General features: G+C 40.7%; 1 protein-coding gene across 4 annotated transcripts in view; it reads left to right on the top strand.

Annotated features, from left to right (window-relative positions):
- The window catches only part of HTR4 (5-hydroxytryptamine receptor 4), a 208,315-nt gene that overhangs the window by 163,009 nt on the left and 25,304 nt on the right, over positions 1-20,002 (top strand). For 2 of the 4 annotated variants that reach the window (XR_012160260.2, XR_012160261.2), the window contains one exon: positions 14,754-14,813. The exons of the other annotated variants lie outside the window; for them this stretch is intronic. The gene's annotated coding sequence lies outside the window, so the exon portion shown is untranslated. The remainder of the gene's footprint in view (positions 1-14,753; positions 14,814-20,002) is intronic. 4 annotated transcript variants of the gene reach the window in all.

The following is a 20,002-nucleotide window of genomic DNA, read 5'->3' on the forward strand; positions in this document are numbered from 1 at the left end:
GCAGCTTTATGAATAATCTGCATAGCCAGAGCAGAACAACGGGGCTGTAACACATCTGCTCCCCCTGTAAATTTTATTATATAGTGTTTTATTATATTTATTATATATTATAACTGGTGCACACTCCTTGAAATATCACATAGAGAACAGAATCTCTGTCTTACAAAGCCAGGAGTCTGAAAGGGTGAATACAGTGCAGAGCAAGCAACTATATGATAGAAAGTACTGTACCCTGCTTGAGAATATTCCCTGAATTTACCAGGGAACTATAAAGTGTTTTCAAGTCTCTAAAATAAGGATGCAATTAATTGTAGTCAGAAATTCATGTTCAAACCCACGCAGAGCGGTTTTTTTTTTCAACTTGAGGTCATTCTTTAATGCATTTTAAATTGCTTTGCCAGTGGAAAATGAAGTAGTTTATATTTCTGAAAGGTAAATGTGCTTCCTAAAATAAATGTTAGCCATTGCTTTAATCTCGCTTTAAAATCAGAGTTACTGATGAACACATTGCGGCTTGTGAAACTTAAAGTGAATATGTACCTTGTAGTGAATGTCTTTGTCTGTGTAGCCTAGATGTATAATCCCTGGAGAATATGTAGATATAATTAACTAAAGGTCTGATCCTTTTGGTTTCAGTGGGACTTTCAAATGTTCAGCATGTACCAGAATCACACCTTAGATCCTTTTTTAGCCTGAGGGTTAAACACAGTATTTTAAGAAAGCTAAGAGGTCACAGTCAGTACTACAGGTAGATTCTCTGCCCTGTTCTGCATCCTTTCTGCCACTTGGGCAGCACAGCAGGAGCAGAAACCACCCAACAAATCCTCTCCTGGTGATTCTCTTGCATGGGGAGTGTCCAATGAGCACAGAGCCAGCATAGCCAGCCTCTGTGCCTCCCTTCCTCCTATCAGTCCAAGCACAGGGACATGTCAGGGTTTTGAGGGGGGTACACGGTGCTCTAGTTATCCCCAGCTAGCATATGAATCCTTGGAAACCATTGCCAGCTGGCACAAGTTACATCCGCTGATCTAACCTGGGCTGGGGGCAAAGACTCAAAGACTAGAACTGGTGACTGTTTTGCAGATTCTCCCTTTCCCCCTCTCCTAGGGTACCCTGAGTGGCAGCATTGGGGAGAGGAGCCATCATTTCCTAGGTATTCCCTGAAGCTCAGGCAGAGCCATTCAAGTTCCTGTCTTGCTCTCTCTGGGGTTTGCATGCCTTGGCAGGAGAGCCCCCGCCTTCTCCCCATAGTGACAGGAAGGTTTCAAATACTTCTGGTTAAAAATCAAAGGGCACGGAGCAGGAAAGATATTTGTAACTCACACCATAATCAAATACAAACTTCCTCCTTACCAAAGTCACCCTTGAAGGCTGCAGGTTAGACACCACTTCCTAGATGAATTAAAGCTCCCGCTTTGGTGTTGTCTCTTTCCCCACTTCCAAGATATCTTTAGTGTGCGAGGGATGCACTCTTGTACTTGCTATAGCTCCCCATCACACAGCAATTGTTCCAGACCAGAAGTTGCTTTGGCAACAGAGATACAAATGCATGTACCATTCTCCAAACAGTATCATCAAGAAAGACTTCAGATCTAATGAATGCTACTGAGGACCAACTGCAAATAATACAGCTGAGCCCTGGCTTCCTGCTCAAAAGGACAATAACACTTATCCACACTTCATCACAAGCCGCCCAATGGGATTAATGGAGAAATTGTGTCTGATGATTTACTCAGTAGGTATTATTGTGGGTGGCACACTGTATGAAGCTTCGCAGGAATGCTTTTGTGTGGGGGTGTGAATTAATGTCCAAATATTGTGGAGCATTTACTAACCACGCTAGTCAAAGAAGTAGGATAGAGCACACATCCACACAGCACCTTAAAGCTGCACAGAAGGAAGAGGAAAAACAAGAATGTGCCAATATATTAAAGGGGGGAGGAAAGAGGAATGCCCCTCCTCTCCTGTTAGAGTGCAGAGTAAAAGAGGAGATCTGTATATGTGATGATCAGTGCTTTTACAGTATGACACCTGCCCAGAATGGCTACCAGTGTGTTAGCATCTCAATGCCAATCCTACCCTCAATGCCACCTGTAGTGTTAACTGTAAAATAATGTGCAATCTGTGTCACCCCATCATTCCTTTCTCCAGACAACCAGAACAAGAGCTCAGAAGGGTGATTTTTCTCACAGAATAGAGAGTGATTTTGTTTCATTCCAGTTTCCAGGGGTTGCATTGTGTCATAGCCACCCTTTAGCACAATAGAACAGCAGGTCCAAGAACTTGTCCCTCTACAGAACCCTCGCTTCCTGGTGAGCAGAACCGCTGCATGCATGGTGCAGATGGCAGCGCCATTTTCAGAGCTATAAACAGTATCATTGTCATAGCTCTTTGAATGGTACTGCCATATGTACTGGAGAATCAGCATTTATGCTTGTAAGGGCTATGGGCCAGCTGGATTTTCTCCCCAAATGAAGCTGACACCTGAAGTGTGAGTGAACACATCATGCTGCTTTGGAGGGATTCCCCCTCCCCAATACTCATTCTTGAATCTCCAGGGACCTTCTCATCTGTCCTCTAACCTGCAAAAAGCAAGTGTCCTGCATTCCTAGAGGTTTATTGTGAAGCCAAACCTCTTTGATCAATGCAAGAAGCAGGAGCAAGTCCATGAAGATGTTTGATGGCAAATCAATCACACTGTGTGCATTTTCTTTACCACAGCAATTTATTTTTATGGCACAGTATATTCCAGTGTGTGTGTGTAGAGAGAGAGAGAGAGAGTGAGCTCTTCTTAAACAATCAGGTTTCTGTGGCTATAGACTTGTCTGATTTTCAATACAATCCATAATGTACTTTCTTACATTTTTGTTGGTGAATGTATAGCAGCTATACATTGTGCAGTAAAGTCAGAAAAACATGATGACAGAGCTCTATAAATAAAAAAGGGAATCATACAGAGGTTTTAAAAACCTGTTGCAGGAGAATGAATGTGTTGGCGCAGAGTGAATATTTCACTGTGAAAACAGAAGCCAAGTTTTCATCAGTGAATAGGAACCTCCCATACAATCCACAGCAGAGCTTGTTTCCTGTAATGATGCTTTGGCTCTGTCTACTTATGGTTTTAGAGAGGCAAGGATGGACAGGTGAGGTAATATCTTTTATCAAACCAACTTCTGCTGGTGGGAAAGACAAGTTTTCAAGCTGCACAGAGCTCTTCTTCAGGTCCGGGAAAGGTACTAAGGCCAGGTCTAGACTAGGAAATTAGGTCGCTATAACTATGTCGCTCAGCGGTATAAAAAATCCACACCCCTGAGCAATGCAGTTAAACCGACCTAAGCCCTGGGTAGACAGCGCTATGTCAACAGAAGGGCCTCTCCTGTTGACATAACTCCCGCCTCTCATGGAGGTGGATTAACCAGGCTGACAGGAGAAGCTCTCCTGTCAGTGTAGGTAGCGTCTTCACCGAAGCGCGACAGTGGCTCAGTTTACTGGTGCAGCTGTGTCACTGCAGTGTTTTAAGTGTAGACCTGCCCTTAGAGCGTGTCAGCTCAAATATCAGATGGAACAGATAGTTTCGCAGAAGTAATTAGCACATATTCTAAGGGACCATTCAAGGTGACCCATTAACACCCCTGTAGTCATAGGACAAAAAAGGGGGGTTAACGGTTACAGATTGTTGTAATAAGCCGTAAATCCAGTGTCTTTATTAAGACCTAATTTTCAGTGTCTAGCAAAGTTTTGAATTTCAGCTCCCAGGCTTGTCTGTTGAAAGCGGATCTTAGATTTAGCTGTGACGCTCAGGAAGAGCTCTGTCTCTCTCACCAACAGAAGTTGGTCCAATAAAATTATTACCTCATCCACCATGTCTGTCTAATATCCTGGGACCGATGTGGCCACAACTGCATAGTTATGGCTTTGTATCTGTGTGAAACTGATTTAAAATGCAGTTACATCCTAACATTATAGTTGTAACTATAGATGGGTTCAAACCAAAACCTACCTGAACCCAACCAAACTTCTCAGAAGTTAAGATCTACCCTAAATGAAATGTTTTGGGAGGAGGTTTGGGGGGAGGGGGAGGGAGGTGGGAAAGAACAAAGAATTAAATTTAGGCAAATTTTAAAATGAAACATCATTTTGAAATGAAAAATGAAATTGTTTCATTTTGAAAATGTTGAAACAAAACACTGACTTTTAAAAAATGTAATAACAATTTTTTTTGGCCAAAACTGTTTGCCAAATTCAACATAAATTTGCAACTAGTTCTGGTTGACTCAAAACTGCATTTTTCCATGAATAAAATATTTGTCTGAAACATTTTGCCTAGTTCTAGTTGTATCGTATGAGAATGCATGAGACCTGCAGTCATGATGAGGTAGACAGCAAAATAATGCCAGGTTGTGGTAGGATCTTTGGGGTTACACCTGTGAAGTAGGGAGTGGGTTGGGCTACTGTAAGAGACCACATCATTTGTTTAAGGATTAATGCTTTCTGTGCAGGAGAATAATTGGCAACACAAAGCTGAATTTCTAATGCCAGGAACTTTGTTCCTGTTGTATATTAAACTAAAAGATCCAACAAACCAGAGGAAACAAAGAGGAAGGAAATCTCATATTTCTCTGTTCCGGAGTCTGTAAGTTCTGGGCAACCACCAGCTCGGACTCTCTAGTGGGGGCAGTTCAGGAGAGCAGGGCTAACATGTGAATGCTGTAACAGGGAGTTGATGTGTAGAAAAGGAGTGAAGTGGTTTGTCTCATTGTCCCAGAATCCATTCTTGGCTAAACCAGTGTAAATATAGAATATCTCTACACTGACTTCCCTTGGAGGGGGGCAGTGAACCACCTTCAGTACCTTTCAGAATGGAAAGAGCGTGTTAAGTAATGGCCTTCGCATACCAAAATATCTTATTTCTAGCAAACACATTGAGACATAAATCCTGATTCAGTTCTGTGTCATCTGTTATTAAGTACTAACTAGGATTTCAGATTGCTGATCTATAAGTTGCCTGTGTGTCAGTAACATTCCTCTGGGCTGGCTTTATGTCCATTGAGATTCTAGCTCAGATAAAAGCAAGAGCACTGGAGCAAACATCACATGGGAGCTGTATCACAGGAACAATACTTGCATTTGGTTTGTGTTTTTTTAATTCACACCTTCTCTGGGTTTATTCCTATGGCTGCTGGCAATGAAGCTCAATCTAGCTGTTCAGTGATATCAAAACCAGACTCACCCAGTTCCACAGAGGCTGTAGGTCGTGTATATGCATCCTTTTGTTTTGTGGGCTAGCAGATAGGATGCTGCCTTTGCTTAGACCAGTCATTGTGCAAGGATTTTGTTGGTTTGTTAATTTTTGCTGACTCACTTTTCTATTCGGGTCACTAATCTCATGGCTGTCTTAATGCAAGTAATCAGCATGGGCTTTTTAAAAAATGCAAACAAATAGCAACTTTCCACAGAAAAATCACCAGCAACTATTCCTTTTTACACAGGACAAATGTCTGAGCATCCGCCTCGGGAAATATTGGTGACTTTTTTTTATAGTTCAGATTATCAAGTTTGCTGATTTCATGTCATTCCAGCAGTGTTAGCACTGACAGTCCGCTAGGGAGAGGAGCTCCTTTTCTGTAGTGATGCTGAACTGATCCCCTGCAAGAGACAGTGGCACACTGGGGCTGATTCGGATCTGACACCAGCTTTACATGGATGGAACACAGTTGAGGTTGAGGGTCTTAGTCCATTTTTGCATCAGTGTAAGTGAACGAAGAGTCAGACTCACTGTCATAATGTGGCTGAGGAAACTAGGGATGGGGCAGTTTGCCTGAGTGAAGATTTTGAGGATTGGAGCCTTAGATTGTAAACTTGTGGGTGGGGGCCATGTGTTTTATCTGACAAACACCATATGTATTTATTATTATTATCCTTCAAAATTACATCGTAGGGATTTTTTGATAACTAGCCTTCACAACATACAGGATCTTTAAACATTTAAAATTTATCCCCATGAGTCCCCAGTAAATCTTGATTGTGAATCAACTCTGTAGGTTTCAGTAGTCAGGAGTTCTGTTAAACTCTCTGCAAAATTCCTGCATTTGAGGTGCTCAAATGCACATTTTTTCCTTTGACTTTCCTTAGAAGTGCCTCGGAGAGCTGTCTCCTGCAGATCCTGCATTGTGATGTCTTGCACTCCTGACATGTTGTTGAGCTGCTTATTCAGACCTTTAGGGATCACTCCAAGTGCTCCAGTGATCACCAGGATCATCTTCTTTCTTGTTTTCCATAATTGTTCCACTTCATGGCAGAGTTCTTCATACATCACCATCTTCTCTTCTTGTTTCTTTATGTTTTTGTGTGCTGATCTGGCACTATCAATCAGCAAGGTCTTCTTTGACTTCTTTCCTACAACTATGTCCAGTCTGTCTGCCTGCCCCATTTGGTCTTTGACAATTGCCAGATCCTGTAAAATCATAGCCTCTTTCATTCTCTAGAGCGCCTTCAGTTTGGTGCTCATAATACTGCATGGTTTGTTTAAATACATGCTTGCCACAGAGACTCCAATGCAGACACTTGGCAACTTAATTATGCCTGTTCATGTATTTCTGCCAGTCAGGCACCTGCAGGTGCTCAACACATGCTCCATGGTCTCTTCCTTTTCAGTTCTGCAGTTCAGGGGACAGTTCTGTCAGTCAGTTTTGTTTTGAACATAATTAAGCCTTAAGGACTGCTCTGGTACACTCATGAGACTCTCCACTTTTCTTTTGAGGTATCTTTCTACAACTAAGCCATGAATCTGTTAATCTTCAGTCACTAATGAGTGTGCGGGGTCTCCACCACTGTCTGTACAGTGATTTCTGTGTAAATATTTTGAGTCTTTCTTTGGCAGTTTGTATCTCCTTTCTTTGATGCTTTCTGGGGCTGGGAACACACTTGGCCATTGCTTGTTATTGCAGCCAGATGATCTTTTACTTTGGCTGAATCCTTGTATATTTTGATTGATTGTCAATTCCTCCACAGATAGCAAAACTTTTCCTTAATCTCATCACTGGATGTACATCCTGTCCATATCTTCATTGCAATCCATGACACTACGCATCACCAAGATCTTTCTTGTTTGGAAATCAAGTTTTTTTTCTTCTCCTCTTGATTTCACTTGATCATTCTAGAGGTGTACTGTACTATTTGGTATCCCCCATGTATTAATGGCTCAGATCAAATTATTCAAGTTGAGTTTTGTCTTCAGAGTAGTTCTTGTTAGTCTGTAATGTTCTTTCCTCACTTCTTCTTTGATTTCTTATGTTGTAACTCTAACAGTTTTGTTATCCCAAGGAATTTATAGGGGCCATGTTGAGAAATATCTTGGATAGTACCTTTGTTATCTTGTACCAGTCTACTCCTCTGTACAGATGCCAATGCACATTTAGCCAAGCCAACCCGTAGCTTTATATCATCACCAAACTTTTCTGGACATCATCAATCTCTGTATCTCCTTTTGTGATCATCCATATCATTTAAGATTATCCATGTATAGTATTTATTAATTATTAATTATTATTATTATTACTATTATTATTGCAATGGAGCCTAGAGGAATCAGGGCTGCATAATGCTAGGCAGTATATTTCTATATTGTATAAGCAATAACAATAATTATCACTAATGATGAATGAGTCCAAGCACTTCTGGCTAATATGAACACAGTAGCTAATTTAGACTCCAATTTAGCCTCTGTGTTTATTCTGAGAACTAATTAACCCTTTTATTTGCTGGATGAAACTATTGTGCAGAGCATCCTGTCAAACAGAGGACACAGTACAGTATGTTACTGTAATTAAATAAACAGATAACTGAGCTCAAGAAATTGCCTACAATCATTAATTAGGATTAATTAGGCAAAATGATTTACAACTACAGAACACAAAACTAAGCAATGCTTTTATTGGCCAGGAGAAGCAGCTGTGATACACTGTACTCATTACTTATATATCAGGAACATGCTGTTCAGTAACACTAAAAAGCAGCCTCATGAAATAAGTTAATTCAATTAACTGTGTTTTGCCCCAGAATACAACCACATTCTTGGTGAACTACAGATATTGTAATGATCAATGCAGACAGTTCCTCCCTCAATAGATGGTACTGTATCCTTAACTTAATAAGAAGCGACTGTCTTGTGTGTTATTATGTTGTTGTATGATCTGAGGCTTTTAGCAGGAATTTCAGTCCTGCCTGCATGTGCTGGAGTTGGGACTTGCCATGTTCCAATAAATCTCTGTGATTCAATAAGCAAGTATTAAAACATGTCTATTGAGCAGTTACATGTTAGGAGCCTGGCCATAGAGAAGATGGAAGGAGAGATGAAGAGCTCCCAAAGTATAAAGAAGCTTTTCTTTCTAGACGATGCTTGAGGCCAGCACATAGATCAGTTGGGTTCATGATTTGTCTCATCTTTTACTTTAAAAGCAACACTTTCATCTGCATGATAGAATGATTACTCATGAGGGGTCACTAATGCTGCTCAGAAATAGCTAGCTCATCTTGGAGTATTCAGATATGATAGACAATTATAGTAATTGTCAGTGTTTCTTATTTTAGAAGGAGGGGAGTTCAAATTTGTCTCTTCCCCCACTCAGAAATAATACCACCACAAAACATTGCTCCTGGTCAAATCTGACAGGCAGAATTGGAGCTAAGTTTTGCAAAAATGAAAAGAAAAAGTGTCTACCAAAGAAATGTTTATTTAATCCAGGATTCACAAAATAACCAGCTGCTCTCCATTGTGTCCAAGTCCTGAAGGGACACTGCATCTCACAGGAGATGCTCGGCACGTAGAAGAATCAGAGCCTTTTTCCTAGCTCTTATCTAGTACTTTCATCAGTAGATCTCAACGTACTTTACAAAGGAGGTCAGTATTATTATCTCCATTTTAGAGTTGGGAACCTTAGACACAGACAGGGGAAGTGACTTGCTCAAAGTCATCCAGCAGGCCCATGGCAGAGCAATGAATACCCAGATCTTCCAAGTCCCAGTCCAGTGTACTAGCCACTAGACCATACTGCCTAGCAGTGAACTGCTTTTGCTCTTTGTGGGTTTTTTTCCACATACTTTCAAATGTGCAAACCTGTGTGAAATCTAATGTTCACAGACAACTATCTGACAGGTTTCAGAGTAGCAGCCATTTTAGTCTGTATCCACAAAAAGAAAAGGAGTACTTGTGGCACCTGAGAAACTAACAAATTTATTTGAGCATAAGCTTTCGTGAGTTACAGCTCACTTCATCGGATGCATTCAGAAGTGAGCTGTAGCTCACAAAAGCTTATACTCAAATAAATGTGTTAGTCTCTAAGGTGCCACAGGTACTCCTTTTCTTTTTGCAGACAACAATCTGTTCATCACATAAACACGGCTAGTAAGAGCTGCTGCTATGTTTCTTGTCAGCTGGTCTTAAAATACTTGGGTGACGTTAAACTGTATGAAGTGTTTACAGTAACAAGCTGATGATCGTAAAACACTTTAACTATTAAATCCTGGAGAGCATTTTATTATAAGTGGCCACTAACAATAGGCAGCTTAGAGTCTAACACTCTGAGGTGGCCTTGCAACACTTGTATAGCAATCCCTCCTAGTAGGTGCTGAGCAACTTGAACTCCTGTTGAAGTGAATGGGAGTGAAGAGTGAGGAGCATCTCCCCGGAGGCTCTCAACACGTTGCCAGATCAGGCCCATAATGGCAAAGGCCCAGACCTAGCAAAGCACATAAATGTGCTTAACTTCAAGAGTGTGAGTAGTACCATTAAAGCCAATGTCCCAACTCTTAAAGCTAAGCATGTGCTCAAATGCTTTGCTGGATCAGGGCCTAAAACATTCCTGGAACATGCTGAGAGCAAACAGTGCTTTTCCTTCTTGGTGCAGCAAAGATAATTATGCCATCAATTTATTTGCTGGATTTAATATTATGTTTCTTTCCGAGCTTCTGATTTTGCAAACATAATGTGTATATATAGAATGTATATGGAAAGATAATCTCCATATTTTATCTATTTACCAGGACCATGTTGCCTTACTAATGGTGGTTTCCTTCTAGACTGATGAAACCGATCATCCTTGTAGTGGTCAGACTGACTTCTCTCAGTAACATTGTTTTCATATATGCGTGGCGTGCTCCAAGGCTCACAGTTCCTGATTTCTTAACTGGCACTCTAATACTTAGTTTGAGTTGCTAAACCCACACTTTTGCAACTGTTGTTGATCACTCTAGGACCTCGTATAGTGATTTAAAATACTGGAACACACTAAAACTCATTTGGCTTGGAAACAGTTGAGATTCTGTGCCTGTATTTATTGTCACTGCCTTAATGCCTCAGTGTAAAATGATTGAATTATCTTAAACATTTAAGAGGTTTTTGATTTTGACAACTGAACTGCCCTTTGATGGTATAAGAGGTGAGTATAGTTGAGTCCGGCTGGAGCCATAAGAGGTTCATGTGTAGTTTGCAGTCAAATCATTCCTAGAATGCACTAGATACTTAGGTGTGAATCTGATTTCCAATTCCTCTTTCAAAGTAAGGCCCATTTTTCAGGGAGGATGCGCTGGGCCCTTCTGTACCATTAGGGAAATCTGTGTAACTGTAAGAACCATTTGGAGGTAGGATAATCTTCCAAAGGAAGTGGCGGAATAACTACCTTTGGAGATAATGAAGTTTGGACCAATCAGTGAGGTCTGGGATAATTAAATGACCTTGCCTTTTCTTTCTGCACACATGGGATCTAAGGAGGAGAGAGCATCAGTATTTACAGCGAACATACAGTCTTCTCTTCTTTCTTGTCATTCTACCTTCATGTTATTTTAAATATACTTTACTAAATGTAGAACATTTTAATCGCCTGGTCCCATCTGCCAGGTTAAGGTGAAAGACGCACCAACCCCTGTTTTCATTTATTTGCAATGCTGGAAGCCAAGAACATAAAGGGATATAATGAATTTTCCTTCCCTGTCAGCCTGCTGTCTCAACATCTCCAAAAGATCTCTAGTCTTCTTGCCAGTTTACACCAGCTGGGGTAGCTCCACTGATTTCAGAGGAGCTAGGCCAGTTCACATCAGCAGAAGATCTGGACCCACATATTTTGTTGGTTTGAAGAATCCTAGAAATTAGAGTTGGAACGGCCAGTTAGGTCTCCCACTGCAGCTCAGTGCCAATGCAGGTTGTTCCCTTTTATACATTTTTTTATTGTCCAAAATGATGAAGCTTCCACTATTCCTCTGGGGAATTTACTCCCCAGACTAATATTCAGTTTACATTTTCCCCTCCTTATTTTAATTCCATTACTCCTAATTCTACCTTCATGTTCTCACTAAATAACTCCTCCCCCTTCTTGCTGGTTAGACCCCACACACATTTTGTTGACTGTTCTCATTTCCCCCATCATCATCCGTTATCGTGAGCAGCAATTGCAGAAAGTCAAGGCTGTCTGTGTAATAATATTAAGCTTCAAAACCAAAAAATTTAAATTGAGAGCTGATGCTGTCTACATCCTGGGGGACATTCGAGAAGGTTTAATTTAATTGTCTGCATATATTTGATCACATCTTATAGCTAGGTACCCAAGGACCTGACCATCCTTTATTCCATTCTAAAATAAGAGAGTTCAGATAAAGCTAAATTCTGCTCATAAATTCAGATGCTATTTATGAACATCCAAATCTAAATATTTACAACTAATAATACAGTGGGCACAAACAAAGGCTTCAAGACTTGATGAGTGCCTTTGGGTGTTGGTTCAAGGAAATGAGTTTTACACCTTGCCTCTGTACTCCAGAATAAACCACACACATTTTGGCAGAAAGAGAGATCTTTGCTCTAGAATGAATCACTTCTTGCTTAGAGAGAATGGATGTCTCTTCGATTTTCCCAGATCATCATAATCATCATCACCATCATCATCGTTTATTTATTTGAATAAACTTAGTGCCTAGGAGCCCTAGTTATGGATCACAACTCCATTGTGCTAGGCACTGTGCAAACACAGAACAATGCCAAGGATTGATGTGTAAGCAGAGGATTTAGGATGAGTATCTACAAGATAATAATAGATTAGTGTATGAAAAGAATAGCAAAAATCTGAGAATGCGTTTTACAGTAGTACCTAGGAACCCCACTCAAGGAACAGGGTCACATTGTGCTACGTGTTGTACAGATAAAAAAGGGGGCTGCACCTCATAATAGTTTTTGTTTTTAGGGGGTTTTTTTGTCACACAAAATCATGCATGTGTATGATCCTTTGAACAGTTATTTCTAAAATAAGGGGCAAAGTTCATCCTGTATTGGCTTGATCTAGAACGGGGAACAGTAAGCATAAAGGAAGGTCTGTCTCTTAAAAAAACAGACAGCTGGTTGCCCAAAAGGTCTCAGTCTCAGATCACTCAAGTTTGAGACCACTGAGCTAAATTGGAATGTTCTTCTTTGATTGACATCGATTATTGGTTTTTGCTGTCTCAGAATGGAGACAAAGGTAAATCTGAGCAAGATTCTGTTAGCAATGGGAGAATCATTAAGCTGTCAGACTAAGACAGAGAATGAGGACATGTCTAGTAGTACAGCGCTGTAGTATAAACTTTTCCTAAATCGATTGCAAGGGTTCTCCTGTTGCTGTAGTTAATCCACCTCTCTGAGAGGCAGTAGCTAGGTCAACAAAATGATTTTTCCATCAATCTAGCCGCATCTACACTTCGGTTAGATCATCCTAATTACATTGTCCTGGGAGCAAAATTTTTCACCTCCCCGAGTGATGTAGCTAGGTTGACCTAAGGCCTTAAAGACAGGATCATCTTCTCTCTGAGGCAGAAAATACAGAAACCCTGAGAAAATCGAAGAACAGGATATTGCTTCCTGAAGCAATTCTACCTTATTTGGTTTCTTGTTAACTTGAAATTATAAGACAACACATAAACCAACAGGCCATTGAGGGGGGCTACTGTTTTTGTGTTGCTTGGCTGAATCGTCATACATGTAGAAAGACTTCATCTTTAAAGGACGTCATGAAATGCATGTGCACTCACTCATATCAATATTGCTTTAAAGGTCACGTTCACACCAGAGCATTCTGAGTCTTGGGATATTCCAATAAATCTCATTCTGAGAATCAGAAAAGATAAACTCTGATTGGTTTGGTGAAGTCCTTCAATTAACATACAGCACAGGAAAGTCTCAAGCAGTCATCTATGGCAGAGTGATTCATTAACTGGTAAAGACAGAGGAATCACCGTCATAGAAGCATGGTGTAGGGAAAATGATTTGGACTGTAGGTATCAAACTATGAATTCAAGTATCCTTTCAATGTACTTTCCTAATTCCCTTTAGTATTAAAAAGGTAAAGAATACAAACAGGAAGTTCTAGGTCCAAAAATGTAATCTTTTAACGAGTTTTACAAAGCCTAATGTGAATCCTCTGGAAATGTTTTCATGGTTATGTTTTATTGCAGTAGTAACATTTTGTTTTTAATCTAAACATGCTACAGATTTGGAAGCCCAAAGTCTGTGATAGCACATGAGTTCATCAGTGAATTTGACCACAACAGAGGGACAGATCTCAGTGGATGTAATTTTGTGTAGCCCCATTGACTTCAATGGAACTATGCTGATGTACACCAGCTGAGTATCAGGCCCAGAAAGTGAAACTAACCAATCCAGTTTCACTGCTCAGGCTGAAGGAAATGCAAATAATAAGTAATAAAAACAGCATAAACTGAGGACAAGTCAATTCGATTTTTTTTAAAAATTGTCTGGGTTTAACTAAATTGCTACTAGCAATGTGGTAGATAAGGAATTTCTTTTAAATATATCATTTTTATCCTGACAGTGCTTTTCTAAATGGAAGTTTCATGCATGGACCAAAGGGAAAATTCACCCCTTAGCGTTTACATGAAACCCACACCACTAATCTAGTTTTCATTTTAAAAAGAAGTTGTTCAAGCATTTATATCTTGTCCTTAAATTCATGCTACTTTTTTCTTTATAGAAAACATTCGCACTTCAGCCCCACAATGATTATTGATTTATTACAAAGTAAGGCTGATCAAACAAAATTTGCCAAATGCAGATTTGGTGAATTTTGGCTTATTTGTTGCATCTTAAAGTATTTGCATAATACTGTTAACTGAGAATCTATTTGGTATTTTAAAAATATCCCAGGCACATGAATGACAACCCTCTGGATTGTTCATTAACTATTTGATCTTGAAATTCAGTATTCAGACTTCAGTACCCAAATTGCAAGTGGGTTGTTCTCTGTCATGTGGACATTACTCATGTAACTGTGATATGTTACTTAAATAGGGCTGAAGATATGTATTTGACTGAATCATTCAGTCAGTTCCAAAGCTTTATGAATGCCAATGGGCTAACTATGATTGAGTCAATCAAAGACTAAATATTTATCAAGTATTGGGGAATTTTGTTCGATCAGCACTGTTGCAGAGTTTTCTGCTCCTCTCCTTTTCTGTGTGTGGTGTTGCTACAGAGCCGTAGAATTCACTTTAGAGGAATAGAATCACTGATTGCCGGGGCAGAGTGCTGATGTCTGATGTAGGGAGCACATTCTCTGCTACTTCTGATGACTGTAAGTCCGGGAGCTGCTGCTTTTGAGTTAAACAAGTAATTTCAGCTGTGGCAATTGTTAGAATCTGGCCTTTGAATCCAATGAGACTCCATGGTGTTGTTTTTCCTGATCCTGTTGAGCCCTTCAATTTTCTCTTGCTTCCAGGATTTACTGAGCTCCAGCATGATCCTCATCCTGGTCCTTTCATCCTTCCCTGATGACCAGGTAACTCACTCAGTTTAGATCTAGATTCATCTGTGTCCTGCAAAAACCTGCTCTCTCGTGCGTGCACATGCTCCCTCATTGTAAATCACTGGCATCAGAAATAGCTTACAAACTATGCCCAGCTGTTTGCTTTTTGGTGTCTTTCATTTCATGTGGGGCTCTGTGACATACCCTCTGACATACAGCACCCCACACATTTGTGCGCTAACAGATTTGGAAGCCTGGTCCCTTTCACTTTAGTAATCTAATAGTCACTTTATTCTCAGGTGATTTCAGTTTTGCTTGTTACAATTTACTCTGTAGGGGTGAAATCCTGGCTCTGTTGAAGTCAGTGGGAGTTTTGCCCTTAGTCTGTTAACTAGGCCCAGTCCTGTGAGTGCTGAGCCCTAGGTCAGTACATTTCTCATTTTAAACAATTTGCTTAGGATACCTTTCAAATGTTGTCAGTTAGCTTAAAACAAAGCATAGTTTTGAGTGAAAGCCCGTTAGACAATGCCAAATGCATTCATTTGGTAGCTACCCATCTTTAATAACTACACCTTTACTGTGCAAGCTTCAGGGTAAAATAATAGAATTTAAAAGAAGTCATGGCTTCTAAATAAAGATATATTATATGGGCATCCTCTACTTTTTTGGTGAAGGCTCAGATTTGTAGAATTGCCCCTACAAAGGTGTATGTGCATATAAATGAACACTTTAGCAGTGAATGCAATAATGGTAACTGTGTAATCTCATATGACCAGTTGGACGTCTAGCTACACAAGCAATTACCTTGGCTTGCACATGCAGTTGCAATAATGGGCACACATTTCTTCATATGCATTTCTAGTTATCTGAGCATAGCTATACAGATATATATTTAAGGCTAGCTTTTTTTTAAACCCAGAGAATTAAGTGCTATTGAAATATATAATAAATAACAATCATGTTGCCTGCTTCAATACAGGTCACACAGTAGCTAATCACCATAATTTAAACTGCAGAAGGAGGCATTGTCTAATGGGCATTAATTACAAAACAAGCGTATTGCAGGATATTAAAGAGACTCTCAACTTATAGTTGCAGGTAATGTTAAACCCCATGCCCTTTGGCCCTTATTTACTACATGTTTCATGAATACAAGGGCTTTGGTTTGATTTTACCTTGTTTGTGCCCATTGTTATCCTGCTAATTAAATGTAAATGGACTAAAACAAGGAACATGGCTTATTGCAGTCTTGGCAAAGGGTTCCCAGTTTCATGTGTGGTGCAGACAGCAGCACTAATTACTTGCAAGGTAACTATGAGCCTTCCAACTGAGCCTGCATGCCAGATAGCATCAGAGCTCCAGGTGCTAAGTGAAAGGACTCCAGGAACCTTTGACTTCCGTATAGAAAGGAGACTTTCTGGAGAAAGAGGGTCATGCCGGAGCAGGGAAGGGAGATGACTTTGTTGGTGATCGGTGTATGTGTTCCTCTCACCTGGTTGCCAGACATTCTGAATGGGCCTAGTTACCTCATCTTCTGGCCAGAATCAATGCATTGACCAATGCAGCCAAGACTCTTACAGAGTGAATTGCAGTCTGCAGGCAACATGTGCAATAGTGGATCTGAAAAGGGCCTGCCCCACTGCTCTTTTTTCTCACCAGACCCCTCAGAGGACAGACAGAGGTCTGTGACTATGCTGTCCATTCCCTTGGAGCCCCCGACTGACTGTCCCTCACTCCAGTGCAGCTTGTCCTCAGCCTGTCTCCCTCACTGCCCCCCAGTTGGAGAAAAGTCCTCCAGTTCTGACCAATTCAGATAGTCTGTGCGTGACCTTAACCAGTCTCTACTGGATACTTTCTGAAGAGGGGGAGCTCTTTTCGCCATGGTATTTGGAGCCAGAACCGGTGCTCCTATTAGAAAGATTTAGGGGCAGTTTTTTTCACTGGGTTAATGTCACACATGAAAGTGTATTTATGTGAACCCCCTGACCTTGTTGGGAAAAGCTGGTGGGGCTGACACATAGGAATTGCCTGGGCTTCTTGCTAGGAGATGCTCAAGAGCAGTGTCACTAAGACTGGGAGAGCTGTATTCAGATAAGGGGCCATCGCACCAGGATGTCTGGGAGTATGTGTATCTAACACCGTATGCCTAGACTTAGCCACTGAATCCTATCAAAATGAATGGCAGTGGGGATGTTACATCCCAGCACACAGTGACAAATATTTAGCCACCGGTGTCACTTTCCATTGCTCCCCACTGCATCCATGAAGGGCAGCTAGCCCACAATTTGTCCAGCTAGCCATTAATTTGCCAGTGAATGAGTGAGAGAAATAATCTGGTGGGAGGATCCTCTCTGGAATGTCAATATGTCAAAACTCAGGCACTAAAAACATACCTATTCGTTGTATTATTTTGGTATTATATTTAACTAAGCTAAAGATGGGGATCAGGTATTAGGGAAAGGGATGCGTATATGGGGTGGGGGACCAGACAGCATAAGTGAGATCACTTGAGCTACCATCCCTTGGGGGATTGGGGAAAACACTATATTATGCTCATCTTCTATAAGGGTCTCATTTATATTTGAGGTTAGGCACATGCTTAGGCTGGAGCTGGTTAGCGTTTTTCATTCAAAACACTTTTCAATTTTTTTTTGGTCAAAATGGAAAATTCCCTCTGAAATGTCTGATTTTAACAAAACAAATGTTTTTTGTCAAAAAAAAACAAAAACTTTTACAATTCATTTTTTTATGAAACTCTAAAAACTTTTGAAGAAAAAAAATCAAAATTTATCAACATTTTTTTGCAAGAATAAAAAAAATATTTCCCAAGCAGCTCAAGCTTAACTGCCTTCTTGGACAGGGCCCTAAGTAACCAGAGTTCCAGGCACTATGGGCATAATACTGGCCTTCATGGTCTGCGTCACTGGGAAGCCAACCATTCTGGAATGCAATGTCTCCATTCCATGAAATATCAACCTCAGTTGTTTTTGTCACCACTTACTTGCTTTGAAAAATGGACTATATTTTTTTCCAGCAGATAAAAGATCTAATTATGGTAGTTGCAAGATCTCCTATTATGAAGAACATTCATTGTCTTCTATCTGAATTTTCTTGTTCCAAGAAACCCACTGTGAACTATTGCACATGTGTAGATAGCAATAAATCCCTCATAACGGGATGCTGTATATTTCTAACATTGCTGAGCACTACTGAGCACCTAATTACTCTGCTAATTATCAGACCTGCCTTGTGTGCTGTGCTAATTATGATGCAAAAATAAACTATAGACCAAAATGCACAGGTAATCACAGTAGATAATGTAACTCCAAATGTAATGCTAATGAGGGAGAAATGTAAATGTAAAGCCAGTGAGAGGAGGAGGGGAATGAATGGGTTTAGATTCTGTAGTGTGTAGATTAAATGGTCTCTCTCGCTCCCCCACTCCCATTTCCTCTCTCCCTGGTGTGAATAAAGATAAAATGGTTTTAGAACCCTGAACACTAGTATTTCTCTCAGTGATGTCAGGGCCATGATAGTCGTGCAGGGTCTGATTGTTTGCCTTACTTCTATGAACACATTAAATATCATAACAGAAAAAGGACAATGCAGAGAGGAAGAGGGATAGCTCAGTGGTTTGAGCACTGGCCTGCTAAACTCAGGGTTGTGAGTTCAATCCTTGAGGGGGCCATTTAGGGATTGGTCCTCCTTTGACCAGGGGGTTGGACTAGATGACCTCCTGAGGTCCCTTCCAACCCTGAGATTCTATGATAAGGAAGAGCTATGGCATGTCTGAAGTGGGAAGAGTCACCTTCTCTTGATTGACCTCATCCTATGGAGCCTCTTTTTGCCACTATCTCTCTGTGCCATACCCAGGATCATAGCCCCTAAGTTCCATAACTTATTGCTAAAGTTGACAGGAATATCCGGAAATGGAAAATGGGGGCACATGATAGCCATGTGTGAGTGAGGGTCTGAAGGGTGTAAACACCTGAGGAGGGTGCAGAACTGGCCAGTCTGGAACAGGGGGGGAATCTAACTTGGAGTAATGGGGTTGGAATAGAGCTCAGGGATATTTAAGATGATGAGTGGCATAAGTTTCTCAGCAGTGACATCCATTAGCATGTGGAATAGTCTCTCAAGTGGAGTACCACTACCTGGGACATCTGAAATTAGACTGGACAAAGCAATGGAAAGTGTGCTTTCGGGAACAATCCAGCATTGGCAGAGAGATGGCTTGGGTGAATTAGCAGGTCTTTACCATCTCTAAAGTCTGTGATGAGGAGAGTACGAGTCAGAGAAGGAGTGAGTTAGGGAAGGGTTCTCTTCACTGAGAATGATTATGCTCCTGAATGCTGTTAAGCAAGATTTACTTCTGACAAAAATCACCAGTCATTCCATCTCATCCAACTGCCCCCTACCACTCTCTGAGAGGAGATCTGAGGCTCTGCACCTGTTTCCACTGAGATCCTCTGAGCAGCTGTGAACAAAAAGCAAAATCCCCAGTTAAAATATAAAGATGTTTTTAAAAATTGTATATATTTCAACACAACGTAACCTGGTATTTTATCATATTGGTACTTAGACACCGTGGTGATGGGCTCTTCATAAACACAAAGGGACCGATGATTAATTAGGTAGGGGACTCTCCATCATCATTTCTCAGCGCATTTAGAGATTTGTCTTTCGGGTGCTTGGCACAACAAATTCACTCAGCCTCTGTCTGCAACTCACAGAAGAACAGTGTCCAATAGCCAAGGAGTATTGAGCCACCATCATCACTGTAAATGGAGGGGAAGAATTCAGACTGAATTAGCTGATTAAGGTTCCAAGCTAGACTCTAGAGTATGGTGCATAGTGAACAGCAAGGAGTAAGCCTCAAAGGCCCAGATCCTCAAAGGTATTTAGGCTCCTAATTCCCATTGATTTCAGTGGGATTTAGGAGCCTAAATGCCTTTGAGGATCTGGGCCAAAATGTTCAGAAGTTGTGTTCACATAAACACCCAAATTCTGAAGTTTTTTCGGAACTCTTTAGCGTCTCAAGTCTGTAGGATTTGTCTGGGAGCTTTCTCCTTTCGTCTATGAAGAGGTGAGAGATAATTCATTAGTCATTTTCAAGAGAGGTGTGCGGTGAATGTATTAACAATGTGCCGGAGGAACACAGCATCTATTGTTCTAGGGGGAATCAAAACTGTCATTAGGAAAATGAGGCAGATAACTTTAAA

The sequence above is a fragment of the Lepidochelys kempii genome, chromosome 8 (assembly GCF_965140285.1).
Source record: "Lepidochelys kempii isolate rLepKem1 chromosome 8, rLepKem1.hap1, whole genome shotgun sequence".
NCBI lineage: Eukaryota > Metazoa > Chordata > Testudines > Cheloniidae > Lepidochelys > Lepidochelys kempii.